Raw genomic sequence first — 22731 nt, 5'->3', positions numbered from 1 at the left:
AGAAAGGGAAATTAGAGAATCGATTCCATTTACTATAGCACCAAGAACCATAAGATACCTGGGAATAAACGTAACCAAAGAGGCAAAGGATCTTTACTTGAGGAATTACAGAACACTCATGAAAGAAATTGAAGAAGACACAAAAAGATGGAAGACCATTCCATGCTCTTGGATCAGAAGAATAAACATTGTTAAAATGTCTATACTGCCTAGAGCAATCTATACTTTTAATGCCATTCCAATCAAAATTCCACCAGTATTCTTCAAAGAGCTGGAGCAAATAATCCAAAAATTTGTATGGAATCAGAAGAGACCCTGAATCGCTAAGGAAATGTTGAAAAGTAAAATAAAATGGGGGGCATCACGTTGCCTGATTTCAAGCTTTGATATGATCACTACAAAGCTGTGATCACCAAGACAGCATGGTACCGGCATAAAAACAGACACATAGACCAGTGGAACGGAGTAGAGAGCCCAGATATGGAGCCTCAACTCTATGGTCAAATAATCTTCGACAAAACAGGAAAAAATATACAGTAGAAAAAAGACAGTCTCTTCAATAAATGGTGCTGGGAAAACTGGGCAGCTATATGTAGAAGAATGAAACTCGACCATTCTCTTACACCATACACAAAGATAATATTATTAAAATTTAAACTTACACTGCTAACATATGCTAACTGAAGAGGACAAATGTACACTATCTTTTAAAATAAGATTAACTCTAATTTGAAGGATTAAAGTAGATTTACATGTTTAAAGAAAAGAGACATAATTGTCCTCAAAAAAAGTTTTTACAATAAATTCCTGTGCTTTATGTTTTTCTTCTTATCTTCATTTAGTTCCTCTTCTGTTGGTGTCTTAAGATAATGATCCCTTTGTTCATGGATGTATTAATAAAGTGGAATGTTGGTACAAAAAATAGTCAAATTTTGCTTTTTGCTTACTTCCATTGTTACCTGTTGTCTCAGAGCTTCCATCCTGATAAATATCTTTATTCTGTCTGGACCTTCCATTGTCCCTCAGCTGACTATGGCCAGATTCCTGTCTACACCTTCCACTGAGTCCTTTGGTTTTGGTACTAAGTGACTAGTGATGCTGTATTCTCCTATTCTTTTTGGGCCTTTGCTCTCACCACATTGGTAGGAACTGGAGATGTGATCACCACTTTTGTGAAAAAAAATTTCTTTTAAAGATTTTATTTATTTTTTTGTCAGATAGAGAGAGAGCACACAAGTAGTCGGAGTGGTAGGCAGAGGGAAAAGCAGGCTCCCCGCTCAGCAAGAAACCTGATTTGGGACTCAGTCCCAGGACTCTGCAATCATGACCTGAGCCAAAGGCAGATACTTAACTGACTGAGCCACCTAGGCGTCCCACTTTTATGAACTTGATTGCCTTTATTCATACCAAGATCACCTGGAGATTGGACATATCATCCTATCTTCCTATTTGTACTGAACTTGAGCTGATTGTGTGTGTGTGTGTGTATATGTATACATATGTGTGTGTATATGTGTGTGTGTCTGTGTGTGTGTATGTCATATATATGTCCCTTGAGTGGATATTACTTTATATCTGTCTTCCAAAGTCATTGAGTTGAATCCTGGTCCTTCATGATCAGAAGTCATCTGTCTACTAGTAGATGTGCATTTTCTATTTGAATATCCTGACTGAACTTCAGAGTCACTGGAAGGGACATTGCTGGATGCCTGTTTTCTAGTTGAAATGGTTGATGGATAATGAGAGGAAGACATAGACAAAAAATGAAAGGATTTTAATTATCTGTCATTCAGGGGACTGGCTGTAAGTAGTTGGTGGCCTTCTACCTATGTTAAATCTAGATTGACCATAGTGTCAAATTAAATTTATTGCTTATCCTTGAGTATCCAAAGTTACCCTAGACCCTGAATGATCAGAGGTAGCCCTTGACTGTTCAAGACTAGCTTATTTGTACTTCTATTTCCAGATTTCAGTGTACTGGAATAAAGGCTGAGTTTCTATTGTTTTTATGCCATCTATAGTCATATATAGCACTTTCATAATTGATGTGTTTGTAGCTATAACCCTATCTGTGCTTTTGTTTATGCTACCATCTGGATAGTATTAGGCCCAAATTCCTCTTGGGTTTGAATTGTCTGGCTTCTGAGTGTAGCATCTCCTTCCTGGTTATAATTATGATAATTTGTTCCTGAGGAGAATTTACTGTTTAAATTATTCTCTTGGTATTGGATTCCTACTGCTCATGAGTTGACATCATCCATTTATGACTAGACCCTGAATTTCATTCTTTGTCTTCAGGATATTCATGGATGGATACTTTTTGGCTTATCTTACTAAGTTCCAGTTGTCTGTGGCTCTCCTCAGACTGTCCATGAGTTGATGTTAACTCTCTATTTGAATCTCCTTCATTACCTCTAAACTGACAATAACTGTATCCACACTATCTATTTTTTACTAGTGTCAGAACGTGTAGATAAAGTTTGTCTATAAGCTGACCCTGAGTATCTGGAGCTCTTTTCTGATTGTTGGTAGCTTGACACATCTTCCTGTTGTGCCAGACCTAAATTCCTCATTGGTGGATCCAAACTCCTTTAGTGGATTTCTAGTCATGATGAGATCCTCAATATCTAGCGTACTTTCCTGTCTGACCCTAGTGAGAGGCTGTTGGCTTATTGGGTTGAATCCTGAATGTCCACGAGTGGCTTTTTGGCCCCAGTGAAATTCTGACCACATTTCACAGAAGGAATAAGATTCTTCACAAACAGCTGCTTGACTTTCATGAGACCCTTGTCTTCCTCTATGCTAGACCTATATTTCACATGTTTACATCCATTCTTCTACATATAGTTGTCCAGTTTTCCCAGCACCATTTATTGAAGAGACTGTCTTTTTTCCACTGTATATTTTTTTCTGTTTTGTCGAAGATTATTTGACCATAGAGTTGAGGCTCCATATCTGGGCTCTCTACTCTGTTCCACTGTCCATGAGTTGGTGCTTATGCTCTCTCTGAATCTTCTGATTGTTCTTCACTCTCCCTGGCCTGATTGGATGAAAAAAACTGTATCTTTGATGTCTGCTTGCTCTGCACCCAGATGATCATTATCCCTGTCCAGGCTGAGTCTCTAGATCTGTGTCCTGTGTGTTCATGGAAGGATCTTCATCTTTCTCTTATACTTGATCTTGATGGTCCACAGAAGGAATAAGATTCTTTTTTTTTAATTAAATTTATTTATTTTCAGCATAACAGTATTCATTATTTTTGCACCACACCCAGTGCTCCATGCAATCCATGCCCTCTATAATACCCACCACCTGGTACCCCAACCTCCCACCACCCCCGCCACTTCAAACCCTTCAGATTATTTTTCAGAGTCCATAGTCTCTCATGATTCACCTCCCCTTCCAATTTCCCCCAACTCTCTTCTCTTCTCTAACTCCCCATGTCCTCCATGCTATTTGTTATGCTCCACAAATAAGTGAAACCATATGATAATTGACTCTCTCTGCTTGACTTATTTCATTCAGCATAATCTCTTCCAGTCCCATCCATGTTGCTACAAAAGTTGGGTTATTCATCCTTTCTGATGGAGTCACAATACTCCATAGTGTATATGGACCACATTTCACAGAAGGAATAAGATTCTTCACAAACAGTTGCTTGACTTTCATGAGACCCAAATTATCAAGACTATTGCAATTAGTCTCCTCTTTTTTTTTTAATATAATTTTTTATTTTTTATAAACATATATTTTTATCCCCAGGGGTACAGGTCTGTGAATCACCAGGTTTACACACATACCCTCCCCAATGTCCATAATACCACCCCCTTCTCCCAAACCCCCTCCCCCCAGCAACCCTCAGTTTGTTTTGTGTGATCAAGAGTCCCTTATGGTTTGTCTCCCTCCCAATCCCATCTTGTTTCATTTATTCTTCTCCTACCCACTTAAGCCCCCATGTTGCATCACCACTTCCTCATATGAGGGAGATCATATGATAGTTGTCTTTCTCCGCTTGACTTATTTGGCTAAGCATGATACGCTCTAGTTCCATCCATGTTGTCGCAAATGGCAAGATTTCATTTCTTTCGATGGCTGCATAGTATTCCATTGTGTATATATACCACATCTTCTTGATCCATTCATCTGTTGATGGACATCTAGGTTCTTTCCATAGTTTGGCTATTGTGGACATTGCTGCTATAAATATTCGAGTACACGTGCCCCTTTGGATCACTACGTTTGTATCTTTAGGGTAAATACCCAATAGTGCAATTGCTGGGTCATAGGGCAGTTCTATTTTCAGCATTTTGAGGAACCTCCATGCTGTTTTCCAGAGAGGTTGCACCAGCTTGCATTCCCACCAACAGTGTAGGAGGGTTCCCCTTTCTCCGCATCCTCGCCAGCATCTGTCATTTCCTGACTTGTTGATTTTAGCCATTCTGACTGGTGTGAGGTGATATCGCATTGTGGTTTTGATTTGTATTTCCCTGATGCCGAGTGATATGGAGCACTTTTTCATGTGCCTGTTGGCCATCTGGATGTCTTCTTTGCAGAAATGTCTGCTCATGTCCTCTGCCCATTTCTTGATTGGATTATTTGTTCTTTGGGTGTTGAGTTTGCTAAGTTCTTTATAGATTCTGGACACTAGTCCTTTATCTGATATGTCGTTTACAAATATCTTCTTCCATTCTGTCAGTTGTCTTTTGATTTTGTTCACTGTTTCCTTTGCTGTGCAAAAGCTTTTGATCTTGATGAAATCCCAATAGTTCATTTTTGCCCTTGCTTCCCTTGCCTTTGGCGTTGTTCCTAGGAAGATGTTGCTGCGGCTGAGGTCAAAGAGGTTGCTGCCTGTGTTCTCCTCAAGGATTTTGATGGATTCCTTTCGCACATTGAGGTCCTTCATCCATTTTGAGTCTATTTTTGTGTGTGGTGTAAGGAAATGGTCCAATTTCACTTTTCTGCATGTGGCTGTCCAATTTTTCCAGCACCATTTATTGAAGAGGCTGTCTTTTTTCCATTGGACATTCTTTCCTGCTTTGTCGAAGATTAGTTGACCATAGAGTTGAGGGTCTATTTCTGGGCTCTCTATTCTGTTCCATTGATCTATGGGTCTGTTTTTGTGCCAGTACCATGCTGTCTTGATGATGACAGCTGTGTAATAGAGCTTGAAGTCCGGGATTGTGATGCCACCAACGTTGGCTTTCTTTTTCAATGTCCCTTTAGCTATTCGAGGTCTTTTCTGATTCCATATAAATTTTAGAATTATTTGTTCCATTTCTTTGAAAAAGATGGATGGTACTTTGATAGGAATTGCATTAAATGTGTAGATTGCTCTAGGTAGCATAGACATTTTCACAATATTTATTCTTCCAATCCAGGAGCATGGAACATTTTTCCATTTCTTTGTGTCTTCCTCAATTTCTTTCATGATTACTTTATAGTCTTCTGAGTATAGATTCTGTGCCTCTTTGGTTAGGTTTATTCCTAGGTATCTTATGGTTTCGGGTGCAATTGTAAATGGGATTGACTCTTTAATTTCTCTTTCTTCTGTCTTGTTGTTGGTGTAGGGAGATGCAACTGATTTCTGTGCATTGATTTTATATCCTGACACTTTACTGAATTCCTGTATAAGTTCTAGCAGTTTTGGAGTGGAGTCTTTTGGGTTTTCCACATATAGTATCATATCATCTGCGAAGAGTGATAATTTGACTTCTTCTTTGCCTATTTGGATGCCTTTAATTTCCTTTTGTTGTCTGATTGCTGAGGCTAGGACATCTAGTACTATGTTGAATAGCAGTGGTGATAATGGACATCCCTGCCGTGTTCCTGACCTTAGCAGAAAAGCTTTCAGCTTTTCTCCATTGAGAATGATATTTGCGGTGGGTTTTTCATAGATGGCTTTGATGATATTGAGGTATGTGCCCTCCATCCCTACACTTTGAAGAGTTTTGATCAGGAAGGGATGCTGTACTTTGTCAAATGCTTTTTCAGCATCTATTGAGAGTATCATATGGTTCTTGTTCTTACTTTTATTGATGTGTTGTATCACATTGACTGATTTGCGGATGTTGAACCAAACTTGCAGCCCTGGAATAAATCCCACTTGGTCGTGGTGAATAATCTTTTTAATGTACTGTTGAATCCTATTGGCTAGTATTTTGTTGAGTATTTTCGAATCTGTGTTCATCAAGGATATTAGTCTATAGCTCTCTTTTTTGGTGGGATCCTTGTCTGGTTTTGGGATCAAGGTGATGCTGGCCTCATAAAATGAGTTTGGAAGTTTTCCTTCCATTTCTATTTTTTGGAACAGTTTTAGGAGAATAGGAATTAGTTCTTCTTTAAATGTTTGGTAGAATTCCCCTGGGAAGCCGTCTGGCCCTGGGCTTTTGTTTGTTTGGAGATTTTTAATGACTGTTTCAATCTCCTTACTGGTTATGGTCTGTTCAGGCTTTCTATTTCTTCCTGGTTCAGTTGTGGTAGTTTATATGTTTCTAGGAATGCATCCATTTCTTCCAGATTGTCAAATTTATTGCCGTAGAGTTGCTCATAGTATGTTCTTATAATAGTTTGTATTTCTTTGGTGTTAGTTGTGATCTCTCCTCTTTCATTCATGATTTTATTTATTGGTGTCCTTTCTCTTTTCTTTTTGATAAGTCTGGCCAGGGGTTTATCAATTTTATTAATTCTTTCAAAGAACCAGCTCCTACTTTCGTTGATTTGTTCTATTGTTTTTTTGGTTTCTATTTCATTGATTTCTGCTCTGATCTTTATGATTTCTCTTCTCCTGCTAGGCTTAGGGTTTCTTTCTTGTTCTTTCTCCAGCTCCTTTACGTGTAGGGTTAGATTGTGTACCTGAGACCTTTCTTGTTTCTTGAGAAAGGCTTGTACCGCTATATATTTTCCTCTCAGGACTGCCTTTGTTGTGTCCCACAGATTTTGAACCGTTGTATTTTCATTATCATTTGTTTCCATGATTTTTTTCAATTCTCCTTTAATTTCCCGGTTGACCCATTCATTCTTTAGAAGGATACTGTTTAGTCTCCATGTATTTTGGTTCTTTTCAAACTTCCTTTTGTGGTTGAGTTCTAGCTTTAGAGCATTGTGGTCTGAAAATATGCAGGGAATGATCCCAATCTTTTGATACCGGTTGAGTCCTGATTTAGGACCGAGGATGTGATCTATTCTGGAGAATGTTCCATGTGCACTAGAGAAGAATGTGTATTCTGTTGCTTTGGGATGAAATGTTCTGAATATATCTGTGATGTCCATCTGGTCCAGTGTGTCGTTTAAGGCCTTTATTTCCTTGCTGATCTTTTGCTTGGATGACCTGTCTATTTCAGTGAGGGGAGTGTTAAAGTCCCCTACTATTATTGTATTATTGTTGATGTGTTTCTTTGATTTTGTTATTAATTGGTTTATATAGTTGGCTGCTCCCACATTGGGGGCATAGATATTTAAAATTGTTAAATCTTCTTGTTGGACAGACCCTTTGAGCATACTCATATAGTGTCCTTCCTCATCTCTTATTATAGTCTTTGGCTTAAAATCTAATTGATCTGATATAAGGATTGCCACTCCTGCTTTCTTCTGATGTCCATTAGCATGGTAAATTCTTTTCCACCCCCTCACTTTAAATCTGGAGGTGTCTTCGGGCTTAAAATGAGTTTCTTGGAGGCAACATATAGATGGGTTTTGTTTTTTTACCCATTCTGATACCCTGTGTCTTTTGACCGGGGCATTTAGCCCATTCACATTCAGGGTAACTATTGAGAGATATGAATTTAGTGCCATTGTTTTGCCTGTAAGGTGACTGTTACTGTATATGGTCTCTGTTCCTTTCTGATCTACCACTTGTAGGCTCTCTCTTTGCTTAGAGGACCCTTTCAAGATTTCCTGTAGAGCTGGTTTGGTGTTTGCAAATTCTTTCAGTTGTTGTTTGTCCTGGAAGCTTTTAATCTCTCCTTCTATTTTCAATGATAGCCTAGCTGGATATAGTATTCTGGGCTGCATGTTTTTCTCGTTTAGTGCTCTGAAAATATCATGCCAGCTCTTTCTGGCCTGCCAGGTCTCTGTGGATAAGTCAGCTGCCAATCTAATATTTTTACCATTGTATGTTACAGACTTCTTTTCCCGGGCTGCTTTCAGGATTTTCTCTTTGTAACTGAGACTTGTAAATTTTACTATTAGGTGACGGGGTGTGGGCCTATTCTTATTGATTTTGAGGGGCGTTCTCTGAACCTCCTGAATTTTGATGCTCGTTCCCTTTGCCATATTGGGGAAATTCTCCCCAATAATTCTCTCTAGTATACCTTCTGCTCCCCCCTCTCTTTCTTCTTCTTCTGGAATCCCAATTTTCTAATGTTGTCTCGTCTTATGGTGTCACTTATCTCTCGAATTCTCCCCTCGTGGTCCAGTAGCTGTTTGTCCCTCTTTTGCTCAGCTTCTTTATTCTCTGTCATTTGGTCTTCTATATCACTAATTCTTTCTTCTGCCTCATTTATCCTAGCAGTGAGAGCCTCCATTTTTGATTGCACCTCATTAATAGCTTTTTTGATTTCAACTTGGTTAGATTTTAGTTCTTTTATTTCTCCAGAAAGGGCTTTTATATCTCTCGAGAGGGTTTCTCTAATATCTTCCATGCCTTTTTCGAGCCTGGCTAGAACCTTGAGAATTGTCATTCTGAACTCTAGATCTGACATATTACCAATGTCTGTATTGATTAGGTCCCTAGCTTTCGGTACTGCCTCTTATTCTTTTTTTTTGTGTTGAATTTTTCCGTCTTGTCATTTTGTCCAGAGAAGAGTATATGAAGGGGCAAGTAAAATACTAAAAGGGTGGCAACAACCCCAGGAAAATATGCTTTAACCAAATTAGAAGAGATCCCAAATCGTGAGGGGGGAGAAAGGGGATAAAAAGAGGTTCAAAAAGGAAGAATGAAAAAAAAGAAAAAAAAAAAAGGAAAAAAAAAGAAAAAAAAAAAGAAAAGAATTAAAAAAAAAGAAAACACCTAAGAAAAATATAAAAAAGAAAAAATATATGTATTAGATAAACTAGTAAAAAATCGTTAAAAAAGAAAAAGGTAGCAGTTAAAAAAAAAAAAATTTTTACCCGAAGGCGAGAAAAAAAAACAAAAAATGAAAAAGAAAAAAATTAAATTAACCGGAAGACTAAAAAAAATCACAGGGCAAAAGCCATGAGTTCTGTGCTTTGCTTTCTCCTCCTCTAGAATTCTGCTGCTCTCCTTGGTATTGAAACCGCACTTTTGGTAGGTGTACTTGGTCTCGGCTGGATTTCTTGTTGATCTTCTGGGGGAGGGGCCTGTTGTAGTGATTCTCAAGTGTCTTTGCCCCAGGCGGAATTGCACCGCCCTTACCCGAGGCTGGGGTGAGTAATCCGCTTGGGTTTGCTTTCAGGAGCTTTTGTTCCCTAAGCGCTTTCCGTAGATTTCCGGAGGACGGGAATACAAATGGCGGCCTCCTGGTCTCCGGCCTGGAGGAGCCGAGAGCCCAGGGCCGTACTCCTCAGTGCGCGCTCAGAGAACCACGCCCAGTTACTCCCGTCTGCCTGACCTCCGGCCACGCTCCGAGCTCACGGAGCCTGCGACCGGTTCAAGGTCACCCCGAGCTGCGAGCTTACTGTTGGCTCTGTCTCTGTAGCTGGCTTTCCCGTTCCAATACCTGCAAGCTCTGCGACACTCAGACACCCCCGATCCTTCTGTGACCCTGCGGGACCTGAGGCCACGCTGACCCCGTGTGGGCTTTGCCCCGGGTAGCCTCTGGAGCGATGTCCCTCAGCGGAACAGACTTTTAAAAGTCCTGATTTTGTGCGCGTTTGCTCCGCCGCTTGCCGGGAGTCGGCCCCTCCCCCCGGGGTCTATCTTCCCGTCGCTTTGGATTCACTTCTCCGCCGGTCCTACCTTTCAGAAAGTGGTTGTTTTCTGTTTCCAGAATTGCTGTTCTTCTTCTCTTCGATCTGCCGATGGATTTTCAGGTGTTTGCAATCTTTAGATAAGCTATCTAGCTGATCTCCGGCTAGCTGAAGTTGTCTCGGCCTGCTACTTCTCCGCCATCTTGACTCCTCCCTCTCAATTAGTCTCCTCTTTATTCTTGCTTTGTTTCACAATCTGCTGTACACACGGCAATCAGACTGAAGTTTTAAACATGCAAGTCAAGAGTGTTACTTTGCTGCTCAAAACTTTCCAGCAGCTTTTCATCATACTTAGAATAGAAGAAAAACTCCTTGCTATTATTCTCTTTGTGATTTGACCTCCATCAACCTCTTTGATCTTATTTTATACCTTTACTCCTCTTATTGATCATGCTGTAGACACACTGACTTTTCAGTTCAAAAGAATGTCCTGTTTGTTCAGCCCGTACCTTCTGGAGGACCTTGATCTTTGACTTGTTTGTTGGTTTTTTGTTTTCTTCTCTGCTGACTTCTGTTTGTAATTCTGGTCTCTGCTCAAAGGGTACCTCATACAAGTAACTAGACATGCTGACTCCTTTATTTTATTTATAGCATTTATTACCATTTGAAATTTGTTTAGTGTCTGTCTCCCTCTACAGAATGTATAAGCTCTCCGAGAGAGTGATTTTGTCTGTCTTGTCCTCTACTGTAAACTCCAAAATTAGAATAAAGCCTAGTTTATAGCAGGTAGGAACTTCTTAATATCTGTTGCATCAATGAACAAATGAATATTTTTACCTCTGTAGAGTGTCCCTCATTTTTCCTTGGAACATTGTTCCACATTGTTTCCTTTACATGCTTAGTTCATTGTTCTACATATAGCTTGGAATATACTAGATTATAGTTGGCATTTATGGGATTATCTCATTGATGAATAGTCTTTGTGAGGGAAGTTTATTAATTTCTGTATCTCCACAGCTTATTCATCTTTATATCTCTAGCTTGTATCAAAGCACTTACTCAATGCTGGAATTCAATAAATATTACCTGAATAAAAGGAATCATTAAATTAGAATTGGATGAACAACTGGATTAGAATTTAGCCATCACCAATCTAGATAATAGAGAATCATAGAATTGGTCATCTTAGATCAGCTTCTATCACCCTGAAAACTTGGTTAAATTAATGTATATCCAAAAGGAGTAGGAGAACACAAGAATTTGCTTCATCTTTATATTCAGTGAGGAGGCAGTATGACTCATCTGTTCCATAGTAAGAGCTATATGATATTTAGATAAAGCTCTCTGAACATAGTAGATACTGTCAATAATGCTGACCCTCTTTTGGCCTACAATGTCTTAGGGCTGTACAATGCATCAATGCAAGAGAATGCAAGCAATCTCAGAAAAGGCACATTTCTGTACCCAATTTCCTCTTTATATAGCATCTTGTGATAATAGAGGATCTAAAATAAAGAAAAATTATCCACCTATCTGGTAGTGTTATGCCTTAGAGCACATATCTAGATTCATACTTGTTTTACACTGAGTAGAAATAGTTGGATGGTGCCCTCTTACCTCATTTACCAAAGATGCAAGTAGGATATGGACCAGAGGAGCTGGCAGGATGCTGAAGGTCAAGAAGGTAACTACAGGGACACCTGGGTGGCTCAGTTGGTTAAGCGGCTGCCTTTGACTCAGGTTATGATCCCAGCGTACTGGGATCGAGTCCCACATTGGGATCCTTGTTCGGCAGGGAGCCTGCTTCTCCCTCAGCCTCTGCTTACCACTCTGTCTGCTTGTGCTCACTCTCGCTCCTCTCTCTCTCTGACAAATAAACAAATAAAATATTTTTTTAAATTTATTTTTTATTTTCACCATAACAGTATTCATTATTTTTGAACCACACCTAGTGCTCCATGCAATCAGTGCCCTCGATAATACCCACCACCTGTACCCCAACCTCCCATCCCCCGCCCCTTCAAAACCCTCAGATTGTTTTTCAGAGTCCACAGTTTCTCACGGTTCACCTCCCCTTCCAATTTCCCCCAACTCCTTTCTCCTCTCAAATTCCCCATGTCCTCCATGCTATTTGTTATGCTCCACAAATAACTGAAACCATATGATAATTGACTCTCTCTGCTTGACTTACTTCACTCAGCATAATCTCTTCCAGTCCCGTCCATGTTGCTACAAAAGTTGGGTATTCATCCTTTCAGATGGAGGCATAATAGTCCATAGTGTATATGGACCACATCTTCCTTATCCATTCATCCGTTGAAGGGCATCTTGGTTCTTTCCACAGTTTGGCGACCGTGGCCATTGCTGCTATAAACATTGGGGTACAGATGGCCCTTCTTTTCATGACATCTGTATCTTTGGGGTAAATACCCAGGAGTGCAATGGCAGGGTCATAGGGAAGTTCTATTTTTAATTTCTTGAGGAATCTCCACACTGTTCTCCAAAGAGGCTGCACCAACCTGTATTCCCACCAACAGTGTAAGTGTTCCCCTTTTTCCACATCCCCTCCAACACATGTTGTTTCCTGTCTTGCTAATTTTGGCCATTCTAACTGGTGTAAGGTGATATCTCAATGTGGTTTTAATTTGAATCTCTCTGACGGCTAGTGATGATGAACATTTTTTTCATGTTTCTGATAGCCATTTGTATGTCTTCATTGGAGAAGTGTCTGTCCATATCTTCTGCCCATTTTTTGATATTTTTGTCTGTTTTCTGTGTGTTGAGTTTGAGGAGTTCATTATAGATCCTGGATATCAACCTTTTATCTGTACTGTCATTTGCAAATATCTTCTCCCATTCCGTGGGTTGCCTCTTTTTTTTTTTTTTTTTGACTGTTTTCTTGGCTGTGCAGAAGCTTTTGATTTTGATGAAGTTCCAAAAGTTCACCTTTGCTTTTGTTTTCTTTGCCTTTGGAGACATATCTTGAAAGAAGTTGCTGTGGCTGATATCGAAGAGATTACTGCCTATATTCTCCTCTAGGATTCTGATGGATTCATGTCTCATATTGAGGTCTTTTATCCATTTTGACTTTATCTATGTGTACAGTGTAAGAGAATGGTCGAGTTTCATTCTTCTACATATAGCTGTCCAGTTTTCCCAGCACCATTTATTGAAGAGACTGTCTTTTTTCCACTGTATATTTTTTCTTGTTTTGTCGAAGATTATTTGACCGTAGAGTTGAGGCTCCATATCTGGGCTCTCTACTCTATTCCACTGGGTATGCGTCTGTTTTTATGCCAGTACCATGCTGTCTTGGTGATCACAGCTTTGTAGTAAAGCTTGAAATCAGGTAACGTGATGCCCCCATTTTATTTTGTTTTTCAACATTTCCTTAGCGATTCAGGGTCTCTTCTGATTCCATACAAATTTTTGGATTATTTGCTTCAGCTCTTTGAAGGATACTGGTGGAATTTTGATCGGAATGGCATTAAAAGTATAGATTCCTCTAGGCAGTATAGACATTTTAACAATGTTTATTCTTCCAATCCAAGAGCATGGAATGGTCTTCCATCTTTTTGTGTCTTCTTCAATTTCTTTCATGAGTGTTCTGTAGTTCCTCAAGTACAGATCCTTTACCTCTTTGGTTAGGTTGATTCCCAGGTATCTTATGGTTCTTGGTGCTATAGTAAATGGAATTGATTCTCTAATTTCCCTTTCTATATTTTCATGGTTAGTGTATAAGATAGCCACTGATTTCTGTACATTGACTTTGTATCCTGCCACGTTGCTGAATTGCTGTATGAGTTCTAGTATTTTGGGGGTGGAGTCTTTTGGGTTTTCCATATAAAGAATCATGTCATCTGCGAAGAGAGAGAGTTTGACTTCTTCAAACCAATTTGGGTACCTTTTATTTCTCTTGTCTGATTGCTGTTGCTAGGACTTCTAATACTATGTTGAACAAGAGTGGTGAAAGTGGGCATCCTTGTCTTGTTCCTGATCTCAACGGGAAGGCTGAAAGATTATCCCATTGAGGATGATATTTGCTGTGGGTCTTTCATAGATAGATTTAATGAAGTTCAGGAATGTTCCCTCTATCCCTATACTTTGAAGCGTTTTAATCAGGAACAGATGCTGGATTTTTTCAAATGCTTTTTCTGCATCAATTGTGAGGACCATGTGATTCTTCTCTCTTCTCTTATTAATTTGTTCTATCACATTGATTGATTTGCGAATGTTGAACCATTCTTGTGCCCAGGGATGAATCCCACCTGGTCATGGTGGATAATCTTTTGAATGTGCTGTTGGATCCTGTTGGCTAGGATCTTGTTGAGAATCTTACCATCCATATTCATCAGTGATATTGGTCTGAAATTGTACTTTTTTGTAGGGTCTTTACCTGGTTTGGGGATCAAGGTAATGCTGGCTTCATAGAAAGAGTCAGGAAGTTTTCCTTCTGCTTCAATTTTTTGAAACAGCTTCAGGATAATAGGTGTTATTTCTTCTTTGAATGTTTGGTAGAATTCCCTAGGAAATCCGTCAGGTCCTGGGCTCTTGTTTTTTGGGAGGTTTTTGATCACCGCTTTAATATCATTACTAAAATTTGTTCTATTCAGGTTGTCAGTTTCTTCCTGATTCAATTTTGGGGGTTTATAGTTTTTCAGGAATGCATCCATTTCATCTAGGTTGCTTAATGTATTGGCATATAACTGTTGATAATAACTTCTGATATTGTTTCTACTTCCTTGGTGTTCTTTGTGATCTCTTCCTTTTCATTCATAATTTTATGTATTTGAGCTTTCTCTCTTTTCTTTTGGATTAATGTCGCCAATGGTTTATCGATCTTATTGATTCTTTCAAAAAACCAGCTTCTAGTTTCATTGATACGTTCTACTGTATCTCTGGTTTCTACCTCATCGATCTCAGCTCTAATCTTCATTTTTTCCCTTCTTACGTGTGGAGTTGGTTTGATTTGTTGTTGATTGTCCAGTTCATTAGGGTGTAGAGACAGCTGCTCTGTTCTGGGTTTTTTCAATTTTTTTTTTTTTTTTGAGAGGCTTGAATGGCTATGTATTTCCCCCTTAGGACCGCCTTTGCTGTATCCTATAGGTTTTGGATCGAAGTGTCTTCATTGTCATTGGTTTCCATGAATTGTTTCAGTTATTCCTTGATCTCCTGGTTGATCCAAGCATTCTTAAGCAAGGTCGTCTTTAGCTTCCAGGCGTTTGAGTTCCTTCGGAACTTTTCATTGTGATTGAGCTCCAGTTTCAAAACATTGTGATCTGAGAATGTGCAGGGAATAATCTCAGTCTTTTGGTATGGGCTGAGTCCTGATTTTTGACCCAGTATGTGGTCTATTCTGGAGAACGTTCCATGTGCATTTGAGAAGAATGAGTATTCTGTTGTTTTAGGGTGGAAATATATATATTTCTGTATATATCTATGAGGTCCATCTGGTCCAATGTGTCATTCAATGCTCTTGTTTCTTTATTGATTTTCTGCTTCAATGATCTATTTCTGAGAGAGGCATGCTAAGATCTCCAACGATTAGTGTATTCATATCAATATGACTCTTTATCTTGATTAACAGTTTTCTTATGTAATTGGCTGCTCCCATATTGGGGGCATAGATATTTACAATTGTTAGATCATCTTGGTGGATAGTCCCTTTAAGAATGATGTAGTGTCCTTCTGGATCTCTGACTACAGTCTTTAGTTTAAAATCTAATTTGTCTGATATGAGAATCGCTACCCCAGCCTTCTTTTGAGGCCCATTGTCATGAAAGATGCTTCTCCATCCCTTCACTTTCAGTATGGGTGTATGTTTAGGTTCAAAATGGGTCTCTTGTAGACAACATATGGATGGGCCCTGTCGTTTTATCCAGTCTGCAACCCTGTGCTGTTTTATGGGTGCATTTAGGCCATTCACATTGAGGATGATTATTGATAGATACGTTTTTATTGACATCGTGTTACCTTTGAAGTCTTTTTTTCTGTAGATTGTCTCTATATTTCTGTTCAATGCTATTCTTGGGCTTTTTCCTCCTTTAAAGAAACCCCCTTAATATTTCCTGCAGTGTCAGCTTGGTGGTTGCATAGTCTTTTATTTTTTATTTATTTTATTTTATTTATTTATTTGACAGAGAGAAATCACAAGTAGATGGAGAAGGAGGCAGAGAGAGAGATAGAGAGAGAGAGGGAAGCAGGCTCCCTGCTGAGCAGAAAGCCCGATGCGGGACTCGATCCCAGGACCCTGAGACCATGACCTGAACTGAAGGCAGCGGCTTAACCCACTGAGCCACCCAGGCGCCCGGTTGCATAGTCTTTTAAGCCTTGCCGGTCCTGGAAACTCTTTTTTTTTTTTTTCTTTTAAGATTTTATTTGTTTATTTGACAGACAGAGATCACAAGTAGGCAGAGAGGAAGGCAGAGAGAGAGAGAGAGAGGGAAGTAGGCTCCCCGCTGAGCAAAGAGCCCAACGTGGGACTCAATCCCAGGACCCCGAGACCATGACCTGAGCCGAAGACAGCGGCTCAACCCACTGAGCCACCTAGGCGCCCGGTCCTGGAAACTCTATCTCTCCCTCCATTTTGAATTTCAGTTTGCTGGATAAAGTATTCTTGGTTGCATGTTCTTCTCATTCAGTGCCCTGAATATATCTTGCCAGCCCTTTCTGGCTTGCCACGTCTTTGTGGACAGCTCTGACGTTATTCTGATTGCTTTCCTCTGTACGTAAGGATCTTCTTTGTCCTAGCTGCTTTCAAGAGGTTCTGCCTATAATTATAATTCTTCATTCTTACTATTAGGTGTCTCGAGGACTTTCGAGTATCTGTATCTTGGGGGGAAACCTTTCGGCCTCTAGTACATGAACACTGGTTCCATTCACGAGATTTGGAAAATTTTCATGAAGAACTTGTTCCACTATATCTTCTAGACTTTTTTCTTTCTCCTCCCTTTCAGGGATTCCAATAATTCTGACGTTGGAACATTTCATGGCATCATTTATTTCCCTGATTCTGTTTTTGTGGCTTCTAAGCTGTTTGTTCCAGGCTTCCCCTGATCCTTTCTCTCTATCTGTTTTTCCTCCAGATCACTAATTCTATCTTCTGTCTCAGTTACTCTAGGGTTGAGAGAATTTAGATTAGATTGGAACTCATTGAGAGCATTGTGAAGCTTATCCCTGGTAGTTTTCAGCTCTTCCCTAATATTGAAAACACGATCTCTGGTCGTTTTCAGTTCAGCCCTAATCAATTCAGTTTGGTCACCCATGGCTTTCTCCAACCTAGCTATTGCTTGGATAATTGTTAGCCTGAATTCTCTTTCCGACATATTGTCTATGTTGATAGCCATTAGCTCTGTTGCAGAAGGTCCATCTTCTGTATATTTCTTCAATTAACTATATTATAGCAATCAGCTAAAAGACCTACTCAAGAGAAACCACCTTTTATGAGCTGGTCTGATTTATTTATAATTATATTCTGATCTACCAATCTCCACCTTTCTTTATTGTTTATTTTCCAACTTTTCCAAGCATTTATTTCTGCTTGTGTTAGCAACTTCCAGTTCTATTTTTATTTTATTTTCTTCATGATGAGTATATTCTTTTTATTTATTTATTAAAAAATTAAAAAATATTTTATGTATTTGAGAAAGAGAGCAAACAAAAGAGAGAGAGAGAGAGAGCGAGAGAGAGAGAGCAAGCACACCAGCAGGGGAGGGGCAGAGGCAGAGGGAGAACCTCCCTTAGCAGAGACCCTGATATGGGGCTCAATCCCAGGATCCTGGCATATGACCTGAGCTGAGTGCAGACACTTAATAAGTCACCCAAGCCCCACTCATCGTACATATTTTTAAAAATAACATCTTATTTTACTGCTTTTCTGAATTAACTAGAATTCTCAAGCAATGGGGAATAACAACAGCACAGGCATCTCCGTTTTTTATTTTAATAGTGATGAATTTAGTGCTTCATTAATCAGAAAGGTGACTATTTGTTTTTGAAGTTTGAGAGTATTAGCTTCTTTTTCTGTTATTTAAATTTTTATTGTCAATGGCTGCTAAATTTTCTCAAATCTCTTTTTAATATCTATGTAATATGTTTATGCTTTCTCTTTAATTTGTTGACTTAATATAATAAATGGAGAGATTTTTCTGATACTCTGCTGTTCAAGTATTCCTGAAACCTACCCTAATTTTTGTTAGTGTATTATTTTTGATGTCCTAACTTCATATAATGAAAAGGGGTAGTTTTCAATTTTTTCACTCTATTAAGGAGTTAACATTAAAATTATTCTGAAGAACACAGTGCTTATATAGTTTTGATATTATTTTAATGTTTTTTACGTGCGGTTGCTCTGCCGCTTGCCGGGAGCCGGCCCCTCCCCCCAGGGTCTATCTTCCCATCGCTTTGGATTCACTTCTCCCCCGGTCCTACCTTTCAGAAAGTGGTTGTTTTTCTGTTTCCAGAATTGCTGTTCTTCTTCTCTTCGATCTGCCAATGGATTTTCAGGTGTTTGCAATCTTTAGATAAGCTATCTAGCTGATCTCCGGCTAGCTGAAGTAGTCTCAGCCTGCTAATTCTCCGCCATCTTGACTCCTCCTCTATTTTAATGTTTTTTAAAGAACAATTTTGTTTTGATCTCTCCTTAGGCCCCTAGTCTCTTTATGTGTTTTATACATTCGGGGAATCAATTTCAGTAATTTTCATTTCCCTAAGAAAACATGCATTTTCTATACATTTTCAAAAGAAATTTTGTAAAATAATCATTTTTTAAAAGATTTTATTTATTTATTTGACAGAGAGAGATCACAAGTAGGCAGAGAGGCAGGCAGAGAGTGAGAGAGGGAAGCAGGCTCCCCGCTGAGCAGAGAGCCCAATGTGGGACTCGATCCCAGGTCCCTGAGATCATGACCTGAGCCGAAGGCCGTGGCTTAACCCACTGAGCCTCCCAGGTGCCCCAGAGCCTCCATTTTTGATTGCACCTCATTAATTGATTTCAACTTGGTTAGATTTTAGTTCTTTTATTTCTCCAGAAAGGGCTTTTATATCTCCTGAGAGGGTTTCTCTAATATCTTCCATGCCTTTTTTCATCCCAGCTAGAACCTTGAGAATCATCATTCTGAACTCTAGATCTGACATATTACCAATGTCTATATTGATTAGGTCCCTAGCCTTCGGTACTGCCTCTTGTTCTTTTTTTTTTTTTTTTTTTTTGGTGTGGTGAACTTTTCTGTCTTGTCATTTTGTCCAGATAAGAGTATATGAAGGAGCAAGTAAAATACTAAAAGGGTGGCAAAGACTCCAGGAAAATATGTTTTAACCACATCATAAGAGATCCCAAATCATGAGGGGGGAGAAAGGGGGTAAAAAGAGGTTCAGAAAGAAAAAAAAAAAAAAAGAAAAGAAACAATTAAAAAAAGAAAATGAATAAAGAAAAAATATAAAAAAGAAAAAAATATATATATTAAAGTAGTCAAAAAATGTTAAAAAAGAAAAGGGTAAAAGTTTAAAAAATTTACCAGAAGAGGGAAAAAAAATTGAAAATGAAAAACAATATTAAATTAACTGCAAGACTAAAGAATCATGGGGAGAAAGCCATGAGTTTCGTGCTTTGCTTTCTCCTCCTCTGGAATTCCACTGCTCTCCTTGGTATTGAAACTGCACTCCTTGGTAGGTGAACTTGGTCATGGCTGGATTTCTTGTCAGTTTTCTGGGGGAGGGGCCTGTTGTAGTGATTATCAAGTGTCTTTGCCCCAGGCGGAACTGAACCGCCCTTATCAGGGGCTGGGCTGAATATTCTGCTCGGGTCCACTTTCGGGAGCTTTTGTTCCCTGAATGCTTTCCGTAGAGTTCCAGAGGACAGGAATGAAAATGGTGGCCTCCCAGTCTCTGGCCCAGAGGAGCCGAGAGCTGAGGGCCCCACTCCTCAGTGCGCCCTCAGAGAACAGCGCCCAATTACTCCAGTCTCCCTGGCCTCTGGCTGTGCTCCGAGCTCACCGAGCCTGCGACCGGTTCAAGGTAACCTCAAGCTGAGAGCTCACTCTTTGGCTCTGTCTCTGTAGCTGGCTTCCCCGTTCTAATACCTGCAAGCTCTGCGACACTCAGACACCCCCAATCCTCCTGTGACCCTGTGGGGCCTGAGGCCACGTTGACCCCACATGGTCTTCACCCCGGTTTAGCCTCTAGAGCAATGTCCCTCAGCGGAACAGACTTTTAGAAGTCCTGATTTTGTGTTCTGTTGCTCCGCTGCTTGCCTGGAGCTGCCCCCTCTCCCCACAGTCTATCTTCCCGTCGCTTTGGATTCACTTCTCCACCAGTCCTACCTTTCAGAAAGTGGTTGATTTTCTGTTTCTAGAATTTCTGTTCTTCTCTTGGACCTCCCGTTGGATTTGTAGGTGTTTGCAATCTTTAGATAAGGTATCTAGCTGATCTCCTGCTACCTTAAGTAGTCTCAGCCTGCTACTTCTCCACCATCTTGACTCCTCCCCCTCAAGATGAGTATATTTTTTGAATCCCCATCAGCTATTTAACCCATCTCCCCCACCCATCTTCCCTTTGGTAAACATCAGTTTGTTCTTTGTAGTTAAGAGTCTGTTTCTTGTTTTCTTTTTTCTCTCTCTTGTTTTCCCTTTCCTCATTTGTTTTGTTTCTTAAATTCCACATTAAATTGACATTAGTCCTGTGTAAAATAAATTTCAGAGAGGGGTCTTTTTGAATCACAGTTTCCTTGTGTACATCTATCATCCCTTAAACTGTCTTGTATCTTCCATATTGACTTAACTGATCCTTGCTCTATATTTGCCCAGTGATCCTTGAATTGAGAGTGGTAGACTATATCCATGTTAGAGGAATCTGAAATACAAGACAGATGAAGAGGTTTCTTTGTTTCTTTTTTATTTGTTTATAAAGTAAAATTTCAGCTTATTCATTTGTTTATGACACAGTACACAAGAGGCAAAGTGTTTTACATCATAGCTTTCACTTCCAACTCCTTGGAATGTTCATTTCTTTGGCTAAAAGGAGAGACTAGACATGAGAGGCAGGCAATGTTTAGGCAACTGACATAAGGATAAGGAGGGGGCAGTGCTAATGCCATCTTCATGAGGATGGGCACAAGGGGACTGTTAGTCATAGGCTATTTTCTACAACTTTTAGCTGGAAAGAAAGGAGAACCACTCCTGGATGCTCATGCTGTTCTGGGTTTCAGTCATCCTCATCACACAGGTACATCAGCACTTTCTGGTAGTTGTGCTTGGGGTCTTGCTGGATGCAGTAGTGTAGTCACTTGCCATACTTTCTATTGAAATCAGACACAATTTGCAACATGTCCACTTCCTGGGAGAGAACATGATTAAGTCAAGACTTGATTGCGAGTCCCCTTGCCTTTCATGGAGTCATACATTCAGTCAGCAAAATAGAGGGACTTGTTCTGAATGCACTGGACCAGGTTCACGGAAGCATTTTCCAGGTCTCCTTTGACCTTATTGATACTCTTCAGCATGTCATAAGGGCTATAGCTCTTTACCTTTCAAATACTTTCTGGAAATTTTACAAACTTTGCTTGGTCATGATGCTAATCCACTTGGGTACATCAGTTCCTTTTCTCTTCACTCTATCATAGAGATCCTATGTGTTGGTCAATCAGTTCATAATCAATGACAGAGCCATCCTCTGCTCTTCTACCCTTTGCCAGGGTAACCCTCAGTTTGCAGAAGCCACCAGATGGTTGAGAAATGATGTCTTTCTCCAGATTAGTCTTGTACATTTCCTTGTAGACTCTGTTAATTTCCTAAGGCTCCTGTTTGGTCTTTGAGCAGATGTTCTCAATGAGGAAGTCCTCATCTGTCCCCAGCCTCTTCATGGAGGCCTTCAGCTCAGAGGCATCACACTGAGAATCTGTTTTCAGTAGGCTCCAAATCATGGTCCTCAGGTGCCCAGAAAAGGCTGACTTCATTGCTGATGCAAGTTCATTTTTGGTCCTTCTCTCATAGTTGAAGGCAATATACTGTCTTTGTTCATTGCTGTGGTTCGTCAAAATGTTGACAGTAGTAACCTCAACCACACTTTTGGTTTTGATGGCCTTTTCAATGTTCAGAACAGCATACTCAGCACCAAAATTGGTGTGTGCTTTGACTGACCCATCTGCACTTTGGGGGATAAGTTGATCACCCTCCAAGCTGAGCTTGCAGAGAATCTTGTGAATAATAAACATTTTGAAAGAAGCTGGGCCAATCTTCGAGTGTCCCCAGTTATGGGGCTAAGAGATGAAGAGTTTGAGGCTGCTCAGCTAGGACTTAATGTCACCTGGTTAGTTATTGTGAATTTCATCTCTGAGTATTGAAGAAACCTGCCTATGAGATAACTGAATCACTGTTGGTAGCCTTTGAGATACTGTGGTGAATGTGAATGGAGAGGATGTTGGAGATGAAAAATTTTATTTATATCATCTCATATTGGGGAGGGGCCTACTTTTTAAAAAGTAATGTTTATTACCCTGGAATATCACATATATACTATATACAGTATGTTCACTCTTATAAAACCACACTGTCTCTTTTCAGGAAATTCTCAACCTTGGACTTTATACTTCTAGACCTTTATATGTCACTGCCTATATCATCTCTCCACTTGGATACTTAAATGTCCCTGTCATCTTAAACCCAATATGTTCAAACTGAATGCATTATAAAGTGTCCTCCTGCAGTATTTTTTTCTTTGGTCACATATCAGTGACATCACCCTTCTTGAGTTCTTGGGCTAGGAACTCTGTAGTCATTCTTTATTTCTTCTCACTTTTCACCCTCACACTCAGTTGACCACCACTTCCTATTTTGTCAGTCCTACCCAGACTTGTCTCCTAGTCCTAAG

At 39.7% G+C, this 22731-nt stretch overlaps 1 pseudogene; it reads right to left on the bottom strand.

The window, feature by feature from the left end:
* Window positions 1-21066: 21066 nt before the first annotated feature.
* LOC131809546 (annexin A2-like) lies at window positions 21067-22105 on the bottom strand (annotated as a pseudogene).
* Window positions 22106-22731: the final 626 nt, after the last annotated feature.

Source organism: Mustela lutreola, chromosome 10 (genome assembly GCF_030435805.1).
Source record: "Mustela lutreola isolate mMusLut2 chromosome 10, mMusLut2.pri, whole genome shotgun sequence".
Classification (NCBI taxonomy): Eukaryota; Metazoa; Chordata; class Mammalia; order Carnivora; family Mustelidae; genus Mustela; species Mustela lutreola.
The sequence above is the reverse complement of the archived record's forward strand: the minus strand, read 5'-3'. Positions and strand labels throughout refer to the sequence as shown.